We start from the raw sequence: 5,573 nt of genomic DNA on the forward strand, positions 1-5,573 counted from the left end.
AGAGGGAGGGAGGGAGGGAGGGAGGGAGGGAGGGAGGGAGAGAGAGAGAGAGAGAGAGAGAGAGAGAGAGAGAGAGAGAGAGAGAGAGAGAGAGAGAGAGAGAGAGAGAGACACACACACACACACACACACACACACACACACACACACACACACACATGCACATGCACAGATAGAAAACAAAACAGGCAGACATCCGACAATGCACAAGAAGAGGTGAGCCAGTGCGGCACACATGTGGAATCACACACGAGGCTATTGTGACTGCCGTTGCATCTGCTCGGGTTGACACACCTGTGGTGACTTTAGCAGTTCCCATACCTGTAACCTTTCCGTTTTCACTCCTGGGTTTTCCATAAACGGTGACTTTGATTTTTATGGCCATTTCGCGGAATTATAATGTGTACGCTACTTCTGGTTCAGATTCCAGATTGTACGCATATATCCCATCATGCATCCTAGTATTTCGCCAGGCATGTATACCGTAGTGTATCTGTATATAGGACATATACACACTGTCACTGTACTATGTCAGTACTACACATGTACACCCTTTTCCTTACTGGCCAAGACATTCTCAACCTAGAGCTTTAGGCCAGTAGATAGTTTGGTTTCATCGAAGGCAGTTGCCTTTCTATCTCTCTTTCATTGCTTTGTCAATATTACAGTAATAATACAACTCTATCGATTTACGCCATTTGTGTGCGTTTTAAGAGTTGTGCTAGGGCTAGGACCCTACATTGGTGACCCCGTTCTATTTTTTTGCAGTGTTGCGTTTGTGCGCGGATCGCGTTCGTAGTTCTGGATCGAGTCTGTCATCGTCTATATCACAGTACCGTCCACACCATCTGAACATGTCGAGTCCTGTCACCCCACAACGCGGTACAGGTGCGGGCCTTGGCCGAGCTAACGCACTTTCTATGTCTCTGTCGGCACAGCAGCGCCCACGCCCTGGCCAGAACACAGACCAAGTGCAACCAGCAGCCGTTCATGCCGTTGCCATCAAGCTGACACCGTTCTGGCCCCACGACCCCCACATTTGGTTTGCCCAAGCTGAGGCGATGTTCAATACGCGGCAGATCCGGACCGAGCGGACTAAGTTCGACCACGTTGTCAGCGCCTTGGCCCCTGAGTTTGTGCAGGAAATCAGAGATCTCGTGTTACGTCCTCCTGCCTTGAATCCGTACACGACGATAAAGGATCAGCTGATCAAAAGGACCGAGATTTCCGAGCAAGCCAGGCTACGCAAGCTCCTGTCTGACGTGGAACTGGGAGATTGCAAGCCATCCCAGTTCCTTCGAAAACTCCAGCAGCTCTTGGGAGGTGCTTCGCTGGACAATAGTTTCCTGCGGGAACTGTTCCTGCAGCGTCTACCTGCCTCAGTAAGGATGGTGTTGGCCTCCGCCAGCAGCACGATGGACCTCGCCAGCCTGGCCTCCATGGCAGATAGGGTGATGGAAGTTTCCTCTGCTCCTCCGCCCGTGGCCGCAGTAGTAGTGGCTGAGGAACACATGGAACGGTTAGACGCCCTCCAGCTGCAGGTTGCCGCACTGACCGCTGCAGTGGACAAGTTGTCTGCGCCCCGTCCGCGCTCCCGACCCAGCTCGCCTGAGCGGTACACAGCGCGCTCACGCCAGGCCTCACCTGCACGTGCTGATAGTCGCAAGTCACACCTCTGCCGCTACCATGCTAAGTTTGGCGATAAGGCTCTGAAGTGCGACCATACCTGTAGCTATTGGCCGGGAAACGCGCAAGCCAGACATTAGTGGCGCAAGTGTCTGGTACGAATACCTCTAGCCGCCTACATGTCCGAGATCGGATTGCTGGTGCTCTATACCTTGTGGATACAGGAGCTGCTGTGAGTGTTGTTCCGCCAACCAGGGCGGACATACGTCAATCAGCACAGTTTACTCCCCTCCATGCAGCCAATGGCACCACTATCCGGACATATGGCCAACGTTCCCTGACCTTGGACTTTGGCCTCCGGCGGCATTTTACATGGGTATTCATTGTGGCGGACGTAACGTAACCCATTCTGGGAGCAGACTTTCTTGGACATTTTCACCTGCAAGTGAGCATCGCCCACCAGGAGTTGCGGGATGAAGTGACCAGTTTGCACGCTCTGGGTTCGATCAGCGTGGCCACACCTGAGCCACCGATCAGTACTATACCCCCTGCTGCACCATCCGCGTTCACCTCATTACTGGAGGATATCCCTGAGGTCGCCCAGCCACCCAGGTATGACCAGCCAGTCAAGCACACCGTCAGCCACCACATTGAGACAAGTGGACCTCCAGTATTTGCGAAAGCCCGCCGACTCGCACCGGACCGTCTTGATGTCGCCAAGCGTGAGTTCCAGCACATGATGAATTTGGGCATCGTTCGGCCATCCCAGTCCACATGGGCCAGTCCGCTGCACATGGTACCTAAACCTAATGGCGACTGGCGTCCATGTGGCGATTACCGTGCACTGAATCAGAAGACGGTCCCAGATAGATACCCGATTCCCCATATTCAGGATTTCACAGCAGATCTGAATGGGGCTCGCTACTTCACGAAACTGGACCTTATCCGTGCGTATCATCAGATCCCGGTTGCCGAGGAGGATACTCCTAAGACAGCAATCATCACCCCGTTTGGGCTATTTGAGTTCACCCGCATGCCGTTCGGCCTCCGCAACGCGGCCCAGTCCTTCCAGCGGTTCATCGACCAAATCCTGCGCGATTTACCATTTTGCGATGTGTACACCGATGACGCGCTCATCGCCAGTCCGGATCTGGAAACAAACCGGCAGCATGTTCGACAAGTCCTACAATGGTTGCATGATCACGGAAACGTCATCAACCCCAGTAAGTGCGTGTTTGCTGCCGACTCACTGGAGTTTCCTAGCCATGTTGTTTCCGCTGACGGCATCCAGCCAACCCTTAATCGTGTCACGGCCATTAACGAGTTCTCCCGGCCCACAAGTTTGAGGCAACTCCGGCGTTTCCTTGGCATGGTAAACTACTACCGGCGGTTTATTCCCCAAGCAGTGCAGCTGGTTCGTCCACTCACCGACATGCTAGCAGGTAAACCTAAGTATTCCTCTGCTTTCCCCTGGACTGACGCTACCGAGTCTGCCTTCGCCGCTGCTAAGTCGGCAATCGCATCAGCTGTGATGCTCACGCATCCCATTCCGTCCGCACCACTAAATTTGATGTGCGATGCCTCGGACACTTGTGTGGGTGCCGTCTTGCAGCAGTTCGTGAACGAGGAATGGCAGCCGCTCGCTTTCTTCAGTAAGAAACTCACAGCTCCTGAGTGTCGCTACGCAACGTTTGGCCGTGAACTGCTGGCTGTCTACTTGGCAATTAGGCACTTCCAGCACTACCTGGAAGGCCGTCCCTTCCATGTACTCACCGATCACCGATCACTGACCCATGCCATTCGTTCTCCGTCCTCCAAGCATTCCCGCGGGAGGCTCGTCAGCTGGGATACATTTCAGAGTTCACTACTGACGTCCGCTATGAATCCGGTCCCAGCAATCCTGTTGCCGACGCTTAATCGCGCGTCCATGCAGTCACCCCACCGCCGACAGTTGATTTCCCAGCGCTGGCTTCTGCACAAGCCGTGGATGCCGAACTCCTCCAACTGCGCGGCCAACCTGACTGCAGTCTTCAGTTCCGTGAGGTGACTCTTCCCTCCGCCACCCTCCCAGTAGTTTTGCGACATGTCCACTGGCAAACCCCGGCCGTTCCTGCCGCCCGGTTTCCGACAGTGCGCCTTTGAGTCATTGCATCAGCTTGCTCATCCGGGAATAAAAGCTTCGCGCAAGTTAGTCGCGGATCGCTTCGTATGGCCTGGCATGAATGCAGACGTCGCCAACTGGACCCGTGCCTGCTCTGACTGTCAGCGTGCTAAGATCCACCGCCACACCAAAGCTCCGGTATGTCCAATCCCTATGGGTGATCGATTCGCCCACATCCACGTTGATTTGGTCGGTCCCCTGCCCACGTGTCAATCGGCAACATATCTGTTCACCTGCATTGATCGTTGCACCCGCTGGGTTGAAGTGCTGCCTCTCGCTGACATTACCGCCGTATCAGTATGCAAGGCCCTGTTGTCGGTATGGATTGCTCGCTTTGGCATCCCGTCTACCATCACGTCTGATCGAGGTGCGCAGTTCGAGTCGATCCTGTTCCGCCACCTCTCGCAGGCCTTGGGTTGCCAACACCTCCATACCACGGCCTACCATCCTCAGGCCAATGGTATGGTGGAACGGTTTCATCGCCAGCTCAAGGCCTCGCTCCGTGCTCTACCCGATCCGGCTTTCTGGGTCGACCATCTGCCGGTCATTCTGCTCGGCATTCGGTCTGCCATCCGGGTAGACACCCAGTTGAGTTCGGCCGAGATGGTCTACGGCTCCTCCTTGCCCCTCCCAGGCCAACTGCTCGGTGCCTCCGCCCCGGTGTCCGACATCCCATCCACTGGTGCGGACTACTTCCGCCGACTGCAGGATGCGATGCAGAGTGTCACGCCGATTCCGACCCGTGACGTCGACGCACGTGGGTATTTACCAGTCGCTTTAGCATCAGCCGAGCGGGTATACCTACGCAACGACGCTGTCCGGCGGCCTCTGCAGGCTCCGTACGATGGTCCATTTGCTGTGCTCCGTCGATCTGCCAAATATTTTGTGCTGGATGTAAAGGGTCGGCCGGTAACCGTCTCCATTGACCGCCTCAAGCCGGCACATGTCTTGGAGTAGTGTTGCAGTCCCTGCTACAGTCTCATTCCTGGTCGCTCACGACCCACATTTTTTTTCTTCTTCCTTTTTTTACTATGGAGTCGTGCTCTAGGAGGGGGGTAATGTGGTGACTTTAGCAGTTCCCATACCTGTAACTTTTCCGTTTTCACTCCTGGGTTTTCCATAAGCGGTGACTTTGATTTTTATGGCCATTTCCCGGAATTATAATGTGTACGCTACTTCCGGTTCAGATTCCAGATTGTACGCATATATCCCATCATGCATCCTAGTATTTCGCCAGGCATTTATACCGTAGCGTATCTGTATATAGGACATATACACACTGTCACTGTACTATGTCATTACTACACATGTACACCCTTTTCCTTACTGGCCAAGACATTCTCAACCTAGAGCTTTAGGCCAGTAGATAGTTTGGTTTCATCGAAGGCAGTTGCCTTTCTATCTCTCTTTCATTGCTTTGTCAATATTACAGTAATAATACAACTCTATCGATTTACGCCATTTGTGTGCGTTTTAAGAGTTGTGCTAGGGCTAGGACCCTACATGCATGCCAAGCGTGCACGTGCGAACACATCTTCGTTTGAAAAGACTAAAATCGCGTTTTTGAAAGGCTTTTTTTGAAGGAACTCAAGCAAGTGTTACGTCACGGGGCCGGGGACATGGGAGTAATGGCGCGGGACTTTTTCAAGGACTCGTGATCACTGCAGGATGTGTTTTCATCGTTCAGTTCTACAAACTTTCAAGTAGAATAAATTTCTTGCAGGGGAGAAACATACCATCGTTACTCGACTTGCTCGAGTAGTTTCCCTGTCCCTGGAGAAGGGAG

General features: G+C 53.5%; 1 protein-coding gene across 1 annotated transcript in view; it reads right to left on the minus strand.

The window, feature by feature from the left end:
- The window catches only part of LOC135819228 (solute carrier family 12 member 2-like), a gene marked incomplete in the record, with an annotated part of 47,347 nt that overhangs the window by 34,126 nt on the left and 7,648 nt on the right, over nt 1–5,573 (minus strand).

The sequence above is a fragment of the Sycon ciliatum genome, chromosome 6 (assembly GCF_964019385.1).
Source record: "Sycon ciliatum chromosome 6, ocSycCili1.1, whole genome shotgun sequence".
NCBI classification, from domain to species: domain Eukaryota; kingdom Metazoa; phylum Porifera; class Calcarea; order Leucosolenida; family Sycettidae; genus Sycon; species Sycon ciliatum.